This window comes from Columba livia, chromosome Z (genome assembly GCF_036013475.1).
Source record: "Columba livia isolate bColLiv1 breed racing homer chromosome Z, bColLiv1.pat.W.v2, whole genome shotgun sequence".
In the NCBI taxonomy this organism is placed as follows: Eukaryota; Metazoa; Chordata; class Aves; order Columbiformes; family Columbidae; genus Columba; species Columba livia.
The window spans coordinates 77,596,238-77,616,068 of NC_088642.1; the positions used below are offsets into that span (position 1 = coordinate 77,596,238).

At 40.1% G+C, this 19,831-nt stretch overlaps 1 protein-coding gene across 4 annotated transcripts in view; it reads left to right on the forward strand.

Annotated features, from left to right (window-relative positions):
* Positions 1-19,831, forward strand: part of ATG10 (autophagy related 10) — a 113,527-nt gene that overhangs the window by 4,993 nt on the left and 88,703 nt on the right. For all 4 annotated transcript variants that reach the window (XM_065046452.1, XM_065046451.1, XM_065046453.1 and 1 more), the window contains exons 3-4: positions 2,058-2,126; positions 2,326-2,376. The gene's annotated coding sequence lies outside the window, so the exon portion shown is untranslated. The remainder of the gene's footprint in view (positions 1-2,057; positions 2,127-2,325; positions 2,377-19,831) is intronic.

Below are 19,831 nucleotides of genomic sequence, written 5' to 3' on the forward strand. Positions count from 1 at the left end.
CAGGAAAAATAGAAGTGTGGGGCATAAAAGGTAACTGCACTGCGATAGCTTGTCTTCAGTACTCTTACTTGGTAAACTCCCACTGAAGCCTAATTTCACTCCAATGAACTGTGTTTATAAAATATCTGCCTTTATAACAGTGTTGACAGAAGCTGGTCATCAGCTCCAGAGGAGAGCAAATTGACACAGGGTTGACCAGAAGAGCGTAATCATTATTCTCTTGTTCTTGTCAGTAGTTGGCACTTAAGTGCACACTTTTTAATTTTTGATTTATTTAGTGTTTTCGTTAAAAACACTGTTTAAGTGTTGAAAAAATATCTGGAATTATTGGAATATTTTGATATTGAATTCAGTGCTTAGTATTCTCATGCTGTAACTTTTTAACTCTTCTTACAACAAGCATGCAGGTACATATATGTTACCACATCCTTCAGGGTTTGTTTTGTGCATATTTGATAATAAGGCAGGTGTAGAGAATGTGTTCTGTGAGAACAAAGAAATCTGGTGCAGCATTGTTCTGCACAAGGAAAATCCAGTGAGGCGGTAGGTACAGCCAAGATAAAAAGAGTTTGTGCGCTGATGTCCACAGTTAGCTGGTGTAATGGTTTAATACACAGATGAAATGAAAGTAACTAACTGAACAAGATAGTATAATCTCTTTAGAGTGCAACCACTGTGTATTCAGTGAAGGCTAAATCCTAAAATCCTAACTCAATTGCAGCTGAGGAAAAACATCAGAATTGACTGTGTTGTAAATAACTGACTAATTTTAAAAGAGTCCTCAAAACAGCAGAGGCAACTTATTTTCCTTGTACATTACCCGATGGTAACTGGGTAGTGTCCAAAACTTCTGAAATTAGCTAAGGGGTTATTCTCAGTCTAATCTGAGCTATAACCTGTTCCATATTTTACACAAAAATTACTTTTATTTTAAATACTTTGTAACTGTGAGTGCATCCTTTGTATCTTTTTAATCCAAAAGCAATATTTACCATTCATGAAGATGGTAGTGCGATATCTGGGCAGAATGGTGATAATCAAAGTTCTTAAAATAAGGCGTATTTGCAGGACCCTACAACTGCTTCCGCTGAAGTCAGTGACAAAATTCCCAGAGATCTCATGGGTACAGGATCACTTTTCTAAAAATATTATGGTAATAAAAATAAACAGAAATAATAATAATAGTAAAAGGGGAGAGGAGCAAACAATTGGAAAAACAAGTTGTTCCATGTCCCATGCAGATTAAATTAATGTTTTTCTGAAGTTTTCATGCTAACATTTTGTTCTTCACTGCAGTTGATAACCATCTCCGTGATGTTTTGTGCAAGAGTAATTTTATGTTAGTGTTGTTGCCAGTTTTAACCCAAGAATACCTTGCCTAAAGTTGGAATATGCGGCTCTTTTATAATGTGTATCATGTTTTTACATGTTTAGCAGCAGTGCTGATGAAGGTATGATACGCAGAGGGTGTGCGAATTTTTTGTTTAGCTGAAACATGTATAATGCTTAGATTTGAAAATCAAGGTGGTAAAAACCAGATTAATGAGGTCTGGATAAACTGTTGATAATGGAGTAAATTCTAAAAAAAAACTATTATTCTGAAAAAAATTGCATTGTGTTGTCCAACTATTAGAGAAATTCTTACCCTAGAAGGAACACATGCTGAAAAAAATAATTTGGTAACTTATAGTTATTATCTCTTGAATTACCTTATTTTTTGGATGGCAGTTTATTTATTGGTGTGGTGGCTACCGATAGTCTCATCATGAATCATGGCAGAGTATTTAAAGTATCCCTGTGGACAAAATCTTAAATATTTCCTTCTTATGGCAGAGCTTACAAAATGTTTTTGCTTACTGTGCATTAGGAAATTACTTAAATAGTGCACTATATGCCCATTTAGCATGCGGCTTGATTCATTAATGGATACAATAAGAAAACATAAATGCCTGAAGTGTGGATTTAACATTTCAGTGGTGCTCTGAAATGTGAATACCGTCAGCAAATGAGCTCAGTAGAAAACTCAAATCTGTGTTTATATCCCGCTAATGATACAGGTCTGAACTACAGAGTAAAGGACGCAAATAGTGACGGCACAATCCTTTATCCGGAAACCTGTATGTAAGGTAAAACTTTTTGCTTGCTGCCTCGTTAATTATTATTTTCTGGGCAGAGTCTTAACTACTGTATTCATGATGATGCATAAAACGAATAGATATCCAGCTTCTCCTGTTCTTTCTTCATGCACATTATCTGCTGTGTTTATTTTAGCTCGGAAGTTAGCAGTTGTATTAATATTTTTTTTTTTAACAATAAAACCAACAGAAGGCAGAGAGGACATAAATACTGGAACTATGAAGATGCAGCTGCTGTCAAGTAAGTTTTTTGACTATATAAAACAAGTCAGTGTGTAACATATGTCCAAAAATTTCTTTCTGAATCCTGGCTTGACTACTGGTGAATTAGGGTGATGCTTTGGGAGTACTTGGCTTCCTCTGATCAGTAATTAGGGGCCAAATCTTGATCCAAGTGTTGAGTGATTTCAGAGCTGTGATGCACGTCTTGTTGCTCAGACACACGGTGTGGCTGAGGAATCTCAGTCCAGTCTTGAAAGAGTTTCTTCCCCGCTGAAAGAAAGGGTGATGGTCTGTATGTAGCTGACCTAGAGAAGGGGAACATGTCAGCTGGAGGCCTGATGTGAACATGGCTCACCTGGAGCCACTTGGAAAAGGTTGTTTTAGAGTAGTACAAAATGACTGTTTCTTTATAGCTGTGTGTGCTAATGCAGCTCCCACAAACTTCAGCTGGCGCTGCACCGTAGTACGCCAAGGTAAATGGTGTGCCACTGGAAAAGCACTCGCAATTTTTTTGCCTCTCCATTTTTTGAAGGGGTGCTGTGATGCTCTCAGATTGCATATCATGTCCCAAAATTAAATTTGTTTTTTGACTGATGATGAGGAAGACTAAGTCTGTCATATAAGAGCTGAGTTTGATAATACAAGGAGAGGGATGTCAGCTAACAAAGCAAATTTAGTTATTAGGTTGTTACAAAAATGTACCAACAGTTCACGGTACCCAGAGACAGTTTACGAATGTCCTATGAGGGCCAACCTGTTCCCTGTAGCCTTGCAAGCATTAATCTTTGGCTGCCACCCTCTTCAACCTTATCTTTCTGTGGTAGAAAAAAGTTGTATCCTGTTAGTTTTGTATACCAGTAGTTACATGTAGCAATGATGTAAAAAGAAATACTTCTCCAAAGTATATTAATGCACATCAGCTTAGGTACACACCTGCTGACATTAGCTAGTGTAGTAAAAGAATTTTTTTTAATGAACAGAATTAAATTGATCTGCTTGGTACTAGGAAATGTGTCGATTATATTATTATGTAGCTATTGCAGACTAGCATGCTTGTATTTTTAATTATTCTTTGTTACCACTGTAATTTATGTGGGCTGTTTTGTGTGTCCTTCATGTTTTCTGGGTATTTTGGTGGTGGTGGTGGAGGAGAATGGTTACTGTTGTTGTTACGCTGTTAAGCCTAGATACTAGTATTTTTGGCTGGGGAGAATAAATGGCTGTGACATCATCAGACTTGCATAGATCTATGTGAGTATTCTAAAAATGTACACGTTGTAAATTGGGAAGGAATAACATGAGCACAGAAGACTGCAGCCAGTGTTAAAGAAGCAGATTACTCAGCTGTACAGTGTTAAGTTGTATTCCCTCTAAAAAAATTAGCTGAGCAGGGTCCAATAATCACAGACTTGTTTTGGTGTTTTGGGCAGTTGAGGAAGAAGTGAAACTAAAGCAGTGCTAGTGCTTGAGTTTTTTAAAACAGGGTGTGTGAGGAATTTGGAGAAAGAGAATGTTTGGGCTTTTTTTTTTTTTTTCCTTAAAAAAAAACACAAAAAGACAAATGAGTTCTTTTAAGGTGTTTTTGTTTGTTTGTTTGTTTTGTTTTGTTTTATTTTTAAACGGAATAGTTATAACTTCTGCTCCTTTTCCTAGAAGGGAAAGTCCTCTTGATATGTTAGTAAGTTTTTTCTTGCACATCGAGGAGGACAGCAGTAAGAGAGGGATTCCTGAGGGATTCCTGAGGGGTCCAGGATCCCCCCCCCACCACACTAGCCCTGGGTTTTCTTGTGGCTTTGTGCAGGAGTGATGATAGCACCAGAAGAGCTTTTCCCCGTTTTAGACACCTCTTCTGTTGGAGTCTTCATGCATTTGTGGGTTACAGGAATATTTATCAGAAAGCCATGAGGAGATACTCATTCAAAGAGACTGGGGATGACAAAACAGCTCCCAAAGTGACAACAGTATTGCCCCCTCTATCTCTGTGCCTCCGGTTACCCACCAGTTCAGGTTGTACCACTGCTTTTCTGCTGGTCTCATTGCAAAGCTCTGGTGCTTGAACTGCAAAGAAGCTGCTGCATTTCAGTCTCAGGTTGGTTCTCCAATTTACTCAACATCTTTGTTTCTGTGGTGAAGGTTTCAAGCCAGCCCCTTCCTGTGACTAGAAAACCCCTCATCTGTGAGAACTGCCTGCTGTCTCCCATCCCTGGTCCTTGCCTGTACGCATCTCTTTGAGTCTCTGCTTTCTGAGCTTTGTGTCCTCACCTACTCTGTCACTTCTGTATTTCCCTCAAAGCAGGGCCTAATACACTCAGTTCATGTGTTCTGGTAATCCTGAGTATTCGATAATTTATTTCAACAATATTTACATTACTAAAACTTTATTGTAAGTAGTATGGTATGGATAGTAACTTCTGTTTACTGACACACACATCTCCTGCCGACACAAGTTTGTTCAGTTGGTCGTAACTTCACCAGCCTTCTGGCTGAAGATTTCCAGGCCAGTTGCACAAATCCAACTTAAGACACATGAACATGTTTGTATATTTGAGCTACATGATCATGGGATCCTGTAGTGTTTTTCACAGGCACTTTCCTTTTGTCAGCACACAGGGAGACCTGCCTGTAGGTGGGCCATGGCTTGTAAGAAAGGAGGATGTTTTCTGTAGGACTTCTAACTCATTTGGTCTGGACGGTAGAAGGTATCTGGTTGATCAGTCAGGATATTGCTAACACAGAAAGGGTGCTTTAATGATTTAAACCATTGAATGCTACTTTGGCAAATCCCAAGACAGAGCTCTGTTCCTGTCATGGGATTCATATGTGACATGAATCAAGTCATTTAATCAAATTTCTCACAAGTGGTCATTATCTGCACCCTCCTCTTTTTCTGGCTTCCTGACTGGAGGTTCCAGGACCTAATTTGTGGGAGTTGTGGGTGCTCATGATTCTAAGCAAAATCAGCAAGACTGTCCTTGGCACATGCAAGTTCTCTGAAAAAAACTGAGGTCCTAGGCATACCAAATTAACAGATATTTTTGGTTTTCTTCTGTACACTGCAGTTCCCTCCCATACAACCCTGTATGGTGATAGGGAGTACTGCCTCATCTCACACAGGAGCTCTGAAGAGTCCTCCAGTGAAGTGGAATGCTTTCTTTACGAGATGCCCCAAAAAACAATTAATAATTCAGTCTTGCAAATAGGGTTTAAATCCAGTACAGTAAATAAGACCTGGAACAACATATTAGAGAGTGAGGAAAAGCATAAAAAATGTATAGTTGCTCATTAAAAGAACATAATCTATTCTGTGCCCCCAAAAGGTGGGCAAGTCCTGTACAATTCAGTCACTAATTACTAAGCCAGAATGCTGATGTGTAAGGCGGACAAATTGAAGTTTAATTCTGTATTTTGTTAGAGTACTTGACTTTGCAAATGTAATAATATTATTTTAACATATTATTTTGTGTGCAATACGTATAAATGCTGGTAGTATTGCTAATAGAAATGTTCGTCTTCAGAGGGCCACTTTACTAGTGGGGGGTCACTTAAAGTCCTGGATAAATCCCGATTTTATAAAACCAAAGAAATTAATAAACACAAAAGTACCCAGAGAAATTAGCCTGTATACATATTTTAATCCCTTACCAGTCTTCCTAAAATATTAAAGGGCACTCCTCCTTAATGAGGCAGACACAACCAAAATTGAAGCAAAAATTCAAGTGAAAAGTTCAGCCAAACAAAGCCAAAAAGAACTGTCAGCTTGTTTTCAAAACAGGATTTTATTTTATGTATTTTACCAAAATCTCCTTTAGAAACATATCTGGAAGTGAGAAAGGATGCAATATTTTAGGGGGAGTTGTTTTATTACACAGAAGAAGAAAAGGCCAGAGGGGTGAAAATGCTTTAAAACATGTTTATATCAAAAAGCAAATTCTCACCTTATCTGGAAAGTAGCTATTGCAACCTTTTAATGCAAGATCAGCACAAATAGGAAGGTAGAGATAATGCAAAGGTTATAAGGCTGGTTTTGCTTCACGTGGCAGGTTTTGGAAAGAGAGATGCAGTGATTTTTTATTTGATTGAAAACTGCACCTTTTATGACAAATTATGTTTTAATTGCATATTAAACAACTGTACAGTAAAACTGAGCTCTGTGGCAAAAGTCTTAGATGTTTGAATATACTAGATGTTGTTCAGGAATGTACTCCTTACTGCTCAAGTGCTGATATACACACTGCCAACACCCTAATTCAGGTCACCAGAATATCTCGTAGTCTTGTAGGATGATCCGTGCTGGGAGAGGCCTCAGGAGGTCTCTAGTCCTACTTTCTGCCCAAAGCAGGGTGAGTTATGAGACCAGACCAAGTTGCTCAGGGCTTCTCTTGCTTGGGTCTTGAACACCTCCAGGGCTGGGGACCAGAAAAGCTCTCCAGAAAACCTTGATTGTCCTCACGATACTAAGTTTTCTTCTGGTATCCAAACCAGAACTTACCCTGTTTCAGCCTATGCTCACTGTATTTTTAAAAAGTGTGTTTTAATTGGATTGAAAATGTTATACCTGACTCGTCATTGATAAGATTTTAAATAAATACGTAATTTCAGCTGTGGCTGAAACTGATTGACATTAAAAGTGATTTTAGTATGAACTAGTAAATTTGTATGATTAGAACATTTCAAATTCCAAACAGAATTGTAACACTGAAATAGAAAAATCACTGGATGATAAAATATGTTTGTTAGCATCATAAATGTAAATGATGAATTACGCAGGTATTCCCCAGTGGGAGTAAAACTCAGCAAAATGAGTCTAAATGAAAAACTAAACAAGCTGAGATTTGTACAAACTTGTCCTGCACATATCTTCAAGAAATATTATATACTGTTGCGATCAAAAGGATCATCTGCAGTTTCCATATGATACTATCACTTTATGACTGGCATTTACTGTTATAGCTCATGGATACAAACTTTGAAGAATATTAACAATATCCCATCTAATGACCCTGTGTTTTTTCTGTTCTCTGTCTCGGCATGTCTACTCGGTGAGAGGCTTTCTTCTTTCTAAGAGGCTTCTCCCAGTACCATTCAAAAGGTTTGTAACACTATTAGTTCACAGTGACAGAAGACATACCTGCATTGAAGTGTTGAGTAAATAAACCAAGAAAAGAGCACAGAATGACTAAGAAGGAGGCATTCTCCCATAATACCAAACTTTTCTTACTTGTCCATCCCATTAGGCAGCAGGTCAGGGCTAGAGCAAAGCACATTTAGCGCATGTAGGACAGAAAAGTTCCCTTTGTGGAGTATATACCTTTTCCAACATGCATTTCTCTGAGTAAAATCTGAGTCAGAACATTCCAGTGTTTCAGGCTATTTCTTTATAAAGCTGCAGGGCAAATAATGTCTAAAACATGCAGTAAGATTTGACTACCTATAGCCAGATGCTATAGATGCTGTAGCCTTAAAAAGACTAAATGCAAATAGTACAGCACAAAGGGATCTATACTTACGAGATGGATACACGCTTCAGAAGTAAGACCAAGTGCCAGTAGCGTCATGAAGTTTATGTTAAGCATTGCACTGTAACCACATGCCCTGGAATGAATTATTGAGCTGCTTAAATGGTCATGCTAATGTTTTTACTTATGAGTTCTTACCTGTAGAGGTATGGTCTCGTAATTACTGTAATTACAAGGCTTATGAGTCTCATCACTCAAATCACCTTGCTCCCTCAAGACATTCTCAAAATTGCTATCTGTCTGATTCCCACACACTAAAAAGGTAATTTTTGAGTGAAGTTTCCACACTGAAAAACCAACCCAGACACTCAGAGGGAATACGCAGCTGTCATTCAGCCCCCTATGCCCTCACAGGTTTCCTTTCTAAGTTTCTGCCATGTTGTCCTCACCATCCTCAGCTGACATACTGACCCCCCTGCCTTGAGCAGGCACACCACAGCACGTTCAGTTGGGGTTTGGTGATAAGCACAGTTACTGTAGATCACATAAACTATATGGTGAAAACTGCTGCGCATAGTTTTCTTAACTGGTGTTGGATTTAATGTCAGGCAAGGGATGGTGATGAAGAAATGTTTATCTGTAATGCCACTCTCGATACTTGTAATGGCTTCAGCTACAACACTGAGAGCTGCACTAAGGGCTGCGCTGGCAAGTGTTCTCAGTATTAAGATTGCTGAATATTTGTGGTTTTGGTTTTGGTTTTGTTTTGTTCTTGGTTTTGTTTTTTTTCCCCTTTAAAATTGTACAATCATAGAATGTTTGGGGTTGAAGGGGACCTTAAAGATCATCTAGTCCATGGGCAGAGACACCTTTCACTAGATCAGGTTGCTCAAAGCCCCATCGAACCTGACCTTGAACACTTCCAATGAGGGAGCATCAATAACATCTCTGGGCAGCCTGTTCCAGTGCCTGATCACCCTCATTGTATGAAAAGTATTCCTTACGTCCAGTTTAAACCTACCCTCTTTCAGTTGAAAACCATTTCATCTTGTCCTGTCACTACAGGCCTTTGTAAAAAGTTCCTCTCTCTCTTCCTTATAATCTGCCTTTAAGTACTGAAACCCACAGCCAGGTCTCACTGGAGCATTCACTTCTCCAGCAGCCTTTCCTCACAGCAGAGCTGTTCCACCCCTCGGATGATTTCTGTGTTTCCTCCTCTGGCCCCTCTTTAAGAGGTCCATGTCGGTCCTGTGCTGAGGTCTCCAGAGCAGAGCAGAGGGGCAGAATCACCTCCCTCGACCTGCTCACTGAGCTCCTTTTAGGGCAGCCCAGGATACGATTTGCCTTCTGGGCTGCAAGTGCACATTGCTGGCTCATGTCCAATCTCTCATCCCCCAGTACCCATAAGTCCTTCTCCTCAGGGCTGCTCTCAATCTCTTCATCTCCAGCCTGGATTGATACTGGGGGTTGCCCTGACCGAGGGGCAGGACCTTGCACTTGGCCTTGTGGAACCTCATGAGGTTCACATGGACCCACTTCTCGAGCTTGTCCAGGTCTTTCTGGATGGCATCCTGTCCCTCAGGTGTGTCAACTGCACCACTCAGCTTGGTGTCATCTGCAAATTTACTGAAGGTGCACTTGATCTCACTGTCTGCACCATTGATGAAGACACTGAAGAGTACTGGTCCCAGTACAGACCCCTGAAGGACACCAGTGCTTACTGGTTTCAACTTGAACGCTGAGCCATTGACTGTAACTACTCGGATGCAGCCATCCAGCCAAGTCCTTCACCATGTAACAGTTCATCCACCAAAACCATCTCGCTCCAATTTAGTGGCAAAGTCTGACTCTAGTTAAGCATCACATGGAGCTATGTAATTCCCCTGGCTATCATGACAGAAATAATTTCGAATGCAAAAGAAATCTTCTGTTCTACAGGGAATAGCTGTGTGCTTAATTTTGTAAGTTCAGAATTGCCTTATGGCTAAATATGTGCATGTGTGAAATCCTGAATTGGTGGAGATGGTGGCTGTTTAGCCCCAAAATACATCAAAGAAAACCAGGAGAAAATGTAAGAGAGGAACATTTAGAAATGTACCCTCTTTCACAGTCCCAAAGAATTATAAAAAAATGTTTGTCTTTTGAAAGAATACTGGGTAAAATTTGTATCTAAATTAAATTATTAAAGATACCTTAATTCTGCTTTAAGGGCCTAATTAATGCCTCATTGAAACTAATGCAGAGGGGCATCCAATGAAGAGAGAGTACGCTATAAATAGCAGTCCCAACTAGAGGTTTGCTACTGGAATGTTTATGATACTGTGTAATCCAAACAAGCAGATAAATTAAAGAAAGTTCAATAAATGAAATGTAGGGTAATATAACTTCCACTCTCTTAGCATTATATCTCACTTATGTCTGACTTTATATCATGCACAGTACAGTTATAGTTAAATCTGATTTGTGGCAACCTGCGCTTTATAAATGTCATCCTTTTAGCCTTTTCTGGATTGAGCTGTATGTACTCCATTTCATGAAGTACTAAATGTTCTCTGAAAAAGAACATTAGTTGCAGAAGAAACATTGGTGCTTTTAGGAGCAGCCGGGGTATTTGAGGGCAATGTGGGTTAGTTTGGACCTTTCACCTCTAATAAATCCTAATATGGTAAATCTTCAGGTACTTTTTGATTACGTAATTATTAAAAAGTCTTGCAATTATAATAAACTCATATTGTTTCCAGTAGACATTTATCTGGTGATATAACCAAAAATAATACAACAGTAAGGACCTAAATCTGGATTTACCTTGTTAATGTTGTATTTGCTGGGACTGTGAATATGGTTACAGGATTGGATCCTTAAAATACTATTTTGCAGCTTCCGATTTCCAATCATACTGCAACATCTTGTTTCAGATACCAATATGAAAAGAAAAAAAAGATGAAGGAGATGAGCATTACTTGCTAGGAAATCCTTCCCTGAGCTTCGTTAAGTGTTCTGCTTTTCACTTATTTAATATCATGTCTCAAAATCCTTCAGTTCCAGTGGTCTGATTATTTCATCATCCTGCCTTCGATTCCCTTTTACTCTAAACAATAATGTACATTTTCATAATAATTATACTTTGATTTTCTATACACCCATGTTTTCACTTGAGTGTCTGAAAAGGCCTTAAGGACTATTGAGATAATCTTCAAAACACCTATTACATTATCATCCTTGTCCTCATTCTGCAGTTAGATGAAAATAACAGCAAGAAGCAAGTAACCTGCCAAAGGTGATAGAGAGAGGTAGTGGCAGAGAGGGAAGCAGATGTGAGCTGAAAATGGATGACACCACCCTCATCACTTGCCCCCAGTAATGCTCCAGGTGATAAAACAGGTTACAGCAGCTGCTTCTCAGTTTATGGATACCTGTCATCTCCCAGGGTGCTAACTACCACTTCTAGCTGCTTCTGTGTCTAAACATTTTCCTAAAACAGGCAAGAAGACGTTTACCAGTCAGACAACATTCATAAGTGCTGTTGAAAACATATATCAAAATGTTTTTTACAAAAACAAAATCATAGAATCATAGAACCACAGAATATTTTGAGTTGGGGGGACCTTCCAAGCTCATCCAGTGCCCCCCTGCCATGAGCAGGGACATCTTCACCAGATCAGGTTGCTCAGAGCCCCGTCCAGCCTGGCCTGGGATGTCTCCAGGGATGGTTCATCTACCACCTCTCTGGCCAACCTGGGCCAGGCTCTCACCACCCTCATTGTCAAAAATTTCTTCCTCATGTCCAGCCTGAATCTCCCTTCTTTATTTTAAAACCATCACCCCTTGTCCTGTCGTAACAGGCCCTGCTAAAAAGTCTGCCCCCCATGTTGAGTACAGAAATGCTGCGATAATGTCACCCTGGAGCCTTCTCTAGGCTGAACAACCCCAGCTCTCTCAGCTTGCCCTCACAGGGGAGGAACAATCCATCCATAACCCCAAATTTCACTGTGAGCAGGTAAGAGAAAAATAAAAATTACAAAGTGTGATGATAAAGGGGATGAAATGACCTGGATTTGTGTCAGCCTGCAGGATGGCCAACAAAAGAAATGGGACTGGGAAAACACTGCACTCCAGTTCACTTCTGCAGGGTGGGTCTCATTTGGACTGGTGCTTGGGGGTACATTCCACTATTGTCACATTTGGAATTATTGCCTCTCTGGCTTCTGAATTGTAGTCACATACAATATGCGTACTTTGTACATGGGGGATCCACAATTTAAATTTACATCTTATTTTGGCTTTGCATCTTGAATTTGGCTGTTTTCATGAAAATTCCTAGAAAAGGAAATCTGTCTCTTAAACATGATTTAGTTTGAATCATATCCAGTTAACTCTCAATTATCTGTGGACAATATGTACCAGATGTGGCCCACTGAGCTTTAGAGCAAGCTTATAAGCTACACTTTAGCTGTATATCACCTAAACCCTATAATCCATGTTGGCTCTGTGCAGATCCAGCCATCGTGTCGTGGCATTGTCCTCCAACTACGAGGATCACAGGGGTGCAGTTGATTTTTTGATTCTGTGTGGACCTCAAGAAGTGGATCCATATGCACCTCATGACGTTCAACAAGGCCAAGTGCAAGGTCCTGCACCTGGATCGGGGGCAACCCCCGGTATCAATACAGGCTGGGGACTGAGAGCAGCCCTGCCGAGAAGGACTTGGGGGAACTGGTGGATGAGATATTGAACATGAGCCAGCAATGTGCACTTGCAGCCCAGAAGGCCAACTGTATCTTGGGCTGCATCAAAAGGAGCGTGACCAGCAGGTGGAGGGAGGTGATTCTGCCCCTCTGCTCCGCTCTGGTGAGACCCCACCTGGAGTCCTGTGTCCAGCTCTGGTTCCTCAGCCCAGGACACACATGGACCTGTTGGAGAGGGGCCAGAGGAGCCACAGGAATGATCAGAGGCTGGAACAGCTCTGCTGGGAGGACAGGCTGAGAGAGTTGGGGTGTTCAGCTGGTGAAGAGAAGGCTCTGGGGACACCTTATTGTGGCCTTTCAGTACTTAAAAGAGGCCAAGAAGAAAGATGGGGACAGACTTTTCAGCAGGGGCTGTTGTGATAGGACAAGGGGTGATGGTTTTAAACTAAAGGAGGGGAGATTCAGGCTGGACATGAGGAAGAAATTTTTGACACTGAGGGTGGTGAGAGCCTGGCCCAGGTTGCCCAGAGAGGTGGTGGATGAACCATCCCTGCAGACATCCCAGGCCAGGCTGGACGGGGCTCTGAGCAACCTGAGCTGGTGAAGATGTCCCTGCTCATGGCAGGGGGGCACTGGATGAGCTTGGAAGGTCCCACCCAACCCAAACTGTTCTGTGATTCTATTCCATTACCTAACTGGCTGATGCTGAGATGGAGCTAGTAAATCTATCCAGAAGCAATCCAATTCCTCCACCTTTGCCCTGTGCTTCTCTGTGCCTGGGGAGGATATGCTTACTCTGCAACGTGTGCTTGGCTGGCAGCAACGTACAGAGACACCCAGAAGTTGAGCAGAAGTAATTTCATCTCCAGTTCTGGGCCTGCACTGGCCACGCCGGATCTCAGTGATTTCCAAGCATGGCGACATTGATGCTGTCAGCTGTGTGCCACAGTACCTGTGTTATCCAGGTTTGTCCTTATCAGGTGGTACAGCCCCACCATTACTCCAGATAACTGAGTGTAATTGCTGGCTAAATTAACTTTGACATACCTTCATTGACGCTGGTGGAGTTTCACAGAGTTTGTGAGTTTGGCCCGTGGATTTCATTGTTACATTAAGAAGCTGTCAGTGCCGTGTACAGATTAGAGGAGCTGACACTGATAAGCTGGTGAAGCTAAAGTGTGCCATTTCGCACTTTTATTACATAAATCGTGCCAATTTCAGTAACAGTGTGCTGCACGTGGCTAAAATACAATGGCTGAAGCTCAGGACTGAAGGCGTTTTGGATAACCTCTACACCTTCCCTGCATGAAATATTCCAGCGCAGTGTCCCCGTGTTATAGGTAAATACAACCTCAGTGAACAAAGTGAAGTTACAGCCTCTTACGCCAGGGTAGATTTGGTCATCTGTCTCAGTGCATTCGGGAATTGTACAAAAGAAGTAAGAAATTACAAGGTGAGTGTTAGGGGCAAAAACCAGTATGGAGACTGCAGGATAACTGATTTTGAAATCCGACTGACAGCAGTTTGGAGGACTGGACCCCTACAAATCCTTTTTTTGTGCTCACTTCTTTGATGGTAATCATCAGCAGTTTTAGGGCCAGGAAAGTAGTCCAGCATCGTTCAAAAGATCGTCTTAGTTGATATATGCAATGAAAGTTAAACTTTGTATGTACAAATGTATTTTTTTTTTCTGGGGGAAAAATACAAACTGGATTTGATAATATCTCAGTAAGTTAACAGCTGACTTGAATTTTGAAGGTCTGGTGAACTTCTGGAGTATAATAATTCAAGGGAATTAAAAAAAGCCTTTAGCCTTGTTCTGTTAAGGAGAAACAAAAGCACGAGTGTCATGTATTAACTAATGTTAGTTGAGAGAATTTTGTGAAGTCTACTACATGGATGATCTTTTAGCACTTGCTTATCTGCCCATTTTAAACAGCAGGTCCTTTCTGCAGTGTAAAGAAAAGTCCTTTCATGAATAGCTCACTGAGTCGATTGAATGGTCAATTGCTCACTGATGACTTCATCATTTTATCAGGATGGCTTCTGATTTTTTTCAGTCTTGGCAGATGACACTTACCTATATTTTTCAGACAACAAGAATTTTTTTAATCCAAACTGATAAGAAACAAAGTTGGCAGACTGATTTCTACACTCCCTGTTGATTGATATGATGTTATTCCACTGGGCTTCTAAAAATCTCATTTGTATATCCCAGTGAAAACCCCATCACGGGCTGAAATGAAATTTTTGTCCTGCGTTCTGAACCACTCAGTACATTTATAATTTTGGTAGTAAGTCTGGAAAAGAGGAATCATGACTATGAAACATGATGGTTTAGGAATCAACCTTATTTTCAACGTGTAACACATGTTGTATGATAAGAGTAATTTTAGAAAGGATTATAATGTTCTTCTAAAGCTGAGGCTATTCGCTTTCTAGATTTCTCACAATTGGGAGAAAGAGGTAAACTAAAAATGTTAAGATAGAGGCCACAGTCTTTTGTTGATGAAGGTAATATAGTTTGGAGCTTTTCTCCAGTGCTTTATGTATCAATACATATAAATACTCTTTTTTTTTTTTTCCATTTCTTGGGCAGGCGCTTCCAAATAAGCATAGGTAGCTATGCCATCCAGAGGACTGAACAAGTGAACAGTCCAGCTGTTCAAAAACATAAGACTGAACTGCAGACAAAGTGTTTTAGAGGTGATACTGAGTGAGGAATATGGGAGGTGGATTCGACAACTATGAAAGGGAATTCACAATAGAAGGTAAAAACCAAGGAGGCAGCCTGGTTGGTGTGACCGTGGGCCCATGTAGCCGACTCGTCCACTCTGGAAACAGCAGCTGGAGAGGCTGTTTCAGAACTTGGCAGCCACAACTGTTGAGGGTAATAAAACATTAAAAAGCCTTAACATCAGGGAGGAGAGGCCTGAAGGAGAACTGTATAGCCATCAAGTAAATCTGCAGTGGATCTCCCCGAGAACCAAAGCTACGGCGGTTTGTGCAAGGGCTGTGCAAGCGCAAACCCCCCCCGTTCCTCGCTGTACACAGCTGTGCAGGGTCTGGAAATCCTGTGAAGCCGGCACCTTCCGCCTTGGCATGGACAGAGGACAGGACACGCGACCTCCCGCGTGGACCAGGGCAACACCCGTGAGATGCGGTGTTGGGAAGGACAGGCAAGGGGCACGCTGGGCAGCAGACACAATTCTCATTCAGTCTGGTTGCAGTTTTATTTATTGCTTTCACTGTTCCATATTAACTTAAAGTTCAGTGCTTTAGGTTACTTTGTTTCTGCACCTATTTAGCTTACATTTTTAAAAGTGGCTTTGAACTGGCAACAGAAGGATCATCGCCAGGCTATTGTCCTGCACTTGTAGGGTATTTAATAACATGTTTTCCTAGTAAACTTGCAAATTTCTTACAGAAGTATCTCCAATCCACCATTCAGAAACTTGCACTGGTGTTAACAGGGATACTTTCTGACAGCACAAATCAATATTTTAGGTTCACATTCATAGCCTAACAAATGTTTTTTAGGATACTGAAGTCCAGAGTCATGTCCACAGCTCTTACCTAGCTGACGTCAGAATGTATTTTCACAGCAGCAGCGTGTCTTCAGTCAGCCAAATGCACGCTCCACTTCTGCTGTTCCATTGCTAGGTACGTAGCTGATTTTTCTCTTGGGACATATGCAGTTACAGAAGGATTTCATGATCTCTAATAAGAGAAATTATTTGTTAATAAAATACCAGGGAGCAGTAATACTCCATGGGTGACAACATTACTGGGAAAGACCTCATTTTGCCTGTGAGCTTAAGTGTGAGGGTTCATTACTTTAGTGTCACTGGCCTTGTCATAGTTCTGCATTGCTGTTCAAAACACTGTCCTGTTCGTCCATCAGGCCTTTACTGAGCTGGAGCACATTGCTCTTTTGGCTGGCCTAACTCTTTAAGAGCAAACTGGAGGCATCTGCAATCCCTTAGGATCTCCAGAGAGATCCAGGACCTTGCTCAGCTACAAAAGCATTTGTCTCTGAAAGCCATTTATTTCCTTCTTTGGCCCTATAAGGGGAAAATCAGGTAAAATTAAACCCAAGGACCAATCTAATTCCTGGAAGGACACCTATGATGATCCCCAGATATCCTGAAATCAAACATATAGATCATAGACAACCCTTGTGTAGGATGTTGTATGCATAGAATGCTGTGACATGAATAACATACATTAAGTCACACTTGCTGGGATACAATGTGCACTTAACTGAACATAAATACATTTTAACAGGCATACCTCTCATGATGATGTTGGCTGTACGCTAAACGCTCAGCAGGGGTTGTGAGGCAGGAAAAGGGTTTGGTATGGATTGGAAAACAGCCTTGAAGGGAGTATTTCAGCCAGCAAAAATTAGAGTGACCGTAAGGGAAAGTTTGTCTCCCAGACAGCCTGAAATGAGCGTTCTGAGTAGGTTCTCGCACCTCAGCAAAACTGGTTGAGAATGAAGCACAAAAGAGTCACAGCGATAAACATCCCTGGATGAGGACGCACACCCCTGGTCAGGAATGCCTGGTGACAGACGAGGTCACCTCTTGATGTCCTTTCCCACTCAACAATTCCTTAGTAGCTGCACATCAGTCAGATTGGTCAGAAAGAGGAGCTCAGAGTCTCTGAGTAAATGTGACCAGGTATTAGACTCGTGTTATGACTTCTACCATATTAATTAAAACCCAGCATTTGTTTAATGTGATGTTTTATGCATTTTGGTGAAATTTGTATTTTTGCCACTATTCATTTGTTGAAAAGCGTCTGTCTTGTAATGATAGGAATTAATCTGCCATTTTTGACCAATGATCAGTAATATTAAGCAATGTCCACCACTACTTGTAGTACTTTTTGCTTGGCTTCTACGTGGACGATTTCTCCATATCTTTTTCTCTTCAAAGGTGGTAGTGGAGGGTGAAAGCTATTTTATTTTATTTTATTTTATTTTAATTTTATTTTCTCTTATCTTACCTTATTTTACCTTATTTTGTTTATTTCATTTATTTTATTCAGTTTGGGATAGTTGTTGAATTGCTTTACAAAAAAATGTACCATCTGTCATTCTTTATCCATGAAGACATTCCCTTCCATTCGTCAATTCAGTTAGTCTCCTTAAATAACAGAGTTCTTAACTGTTACAATAAACCTTCAAGTTAAGCCCTACACAAGGTAAATGATAATTGGTCTCCTCTTGCCTGTCATTTCCCGTCCAGCCAGCTTCGCTCTTGACCTTTATCATCTGAGGAAAACACTCTCAGAACACAACTGTGCATGTTACATTATATCATTTTGGGTTCCTAATATTTTGGAGGAATCAGAATAAAACCCTGTTTTCCTAGCATCAATCCTGTCTGTCTTGACTCACTTCAGTGTTAATTATGAGCTGCTAATTTTATATGTCGGCCTGCAGACCTGTACCAGTTGAATAATTAGGATCATTTACTCTGGAGCTTAGCACTAGGCTTGATTTACCTTATATGTGTAAAATGCATCCTAGTTCTGATCTAGCTAGCATCCTGAATGAAAGTATTTCACATATTGTACTTTGAGCTGGTTTCTGATTTGCTGATTTTAGCAAACCAGACAGTGGTAGCATAGGCTTGCTGGTTTAATACAAGAGAGACAGACAGTACCTTGCTTATTTATTACAACAATATATATTTACTATAGGTTCTAATAGTAATCTTTTATTGTACTTCCATATGATCCTGAGTTACAATGACCTTTTCTCCACCATCCGCAGATATTTTAATGCCACTTTGACCATGAACTTGTAAGCCGATTTAAAAATGCATCATCTTTCTATATCAATTAGACCTCTTCATTATTCTCAACATCCCCTAAATCCAATTTCACTGCTTAGGAGCAACATTTTTGTGGTCTTCAACTGCTATTATCTTTTATATTAATGACCTGACTATTTCACATGCAGCCTGTTTCAAGTTGATTTCAATATGTATTGGTCTAATAGGAAATAGAAACAAATAAAACAAGAATGAAACGTGAATAACAGTAGCAGAAAGAGAATACAAAACAAATTAAAAAATCTGAAGCCTGAAGAATTATTAAACTTTTCAATAAGATAAAATACTGAGACAGAAGTAGGAAAAATTGCCAAAAACCAAAGGTGGCAACAATTGCTGCATTATGCTAGTACTGTTTTCAGGGCTGCTTGGACGCTGCTGGAGTGGAATAAAAATACTCATGAAAAACATATGCTGTTTGTATGCCTCTCAGTTTGTTTTCTTTTGTACTTTCCCTCTGAACAGGGAGCAAGAGCAAGGATGTTGAAGGCACAGACAAGGCATCTACAAAATTCAGCTCATTTGTGAGCCTAACGCTGTCACCACAGACTCCAACAAGTTACTTATTTCCACTTTTTCTGCCAGCAAAGGGAAAATAATGTTACTTGTCTACTTGATAAGAGCACTGTAATATTACAGTGATTACTGGAAAATAAGGTTTGTTAACAATTTTGAAATAGTAACTCTCCACCTACCACGGTCTATCAGGGGAATTTCAACTATTAAGTCTTCTAAACAAATGAAGCAGAAGAATGCAGAATATCTTGCTTTTAGTTCTTACGTATTATTGGTGCAGAATCTCCGTAAGCACTATTAATTTAATGACAGACAATGAAGAGATTTATATTAAGCAGTCAGCCATGGCGAATGTTTGCTAATATCAATTTTAACTGGAATGAAGTCTAGCATTTCTTTTTTTTTTTTGCAGATATTGCCTGTATATACAATCCTTCTTAAATGGCAGATAGAGTACGTTTGCTCCTGTGACTGTATCAGTACAGCAAATTAAGAAGCTGCTTGTTATTGTACAAATGATATGCTGGGTTTCAGCAGGCTGTCCGATAGCCTCACAATACATTTTCACAAGTATTTTGCTTTGTACTGTTATTTCTTGTTTGGCATACCTGGCAATATGCATTTATTATAAAACTTTGCAACCCAGCTACTGCCAGGCACTGGCAATAATAGATTATTATCTCCTTTTGTTTAGCAACATTGCTCAGCATTGGAAATCAAGAGTAATCAAAAAAAAAAAAAAAGTGGAAGAAATAGCATTAGAATTACTGTGAATTACTCTGGTTGTGAACCACACTAAGGAGGATTTGTGAAATTGAATGTACATTGTATTAATTCTATTGTCTGAGAGCTGTAATGTTACTTTTTTTTTTGAGAGTACAGTGCTGCCTGAACTGCTCAACTGATAAATGGGTTTTGAATGAATGTTTCTTGGGACCAAAAAAGAGGATGATGTGATGAAAAAGACCTTT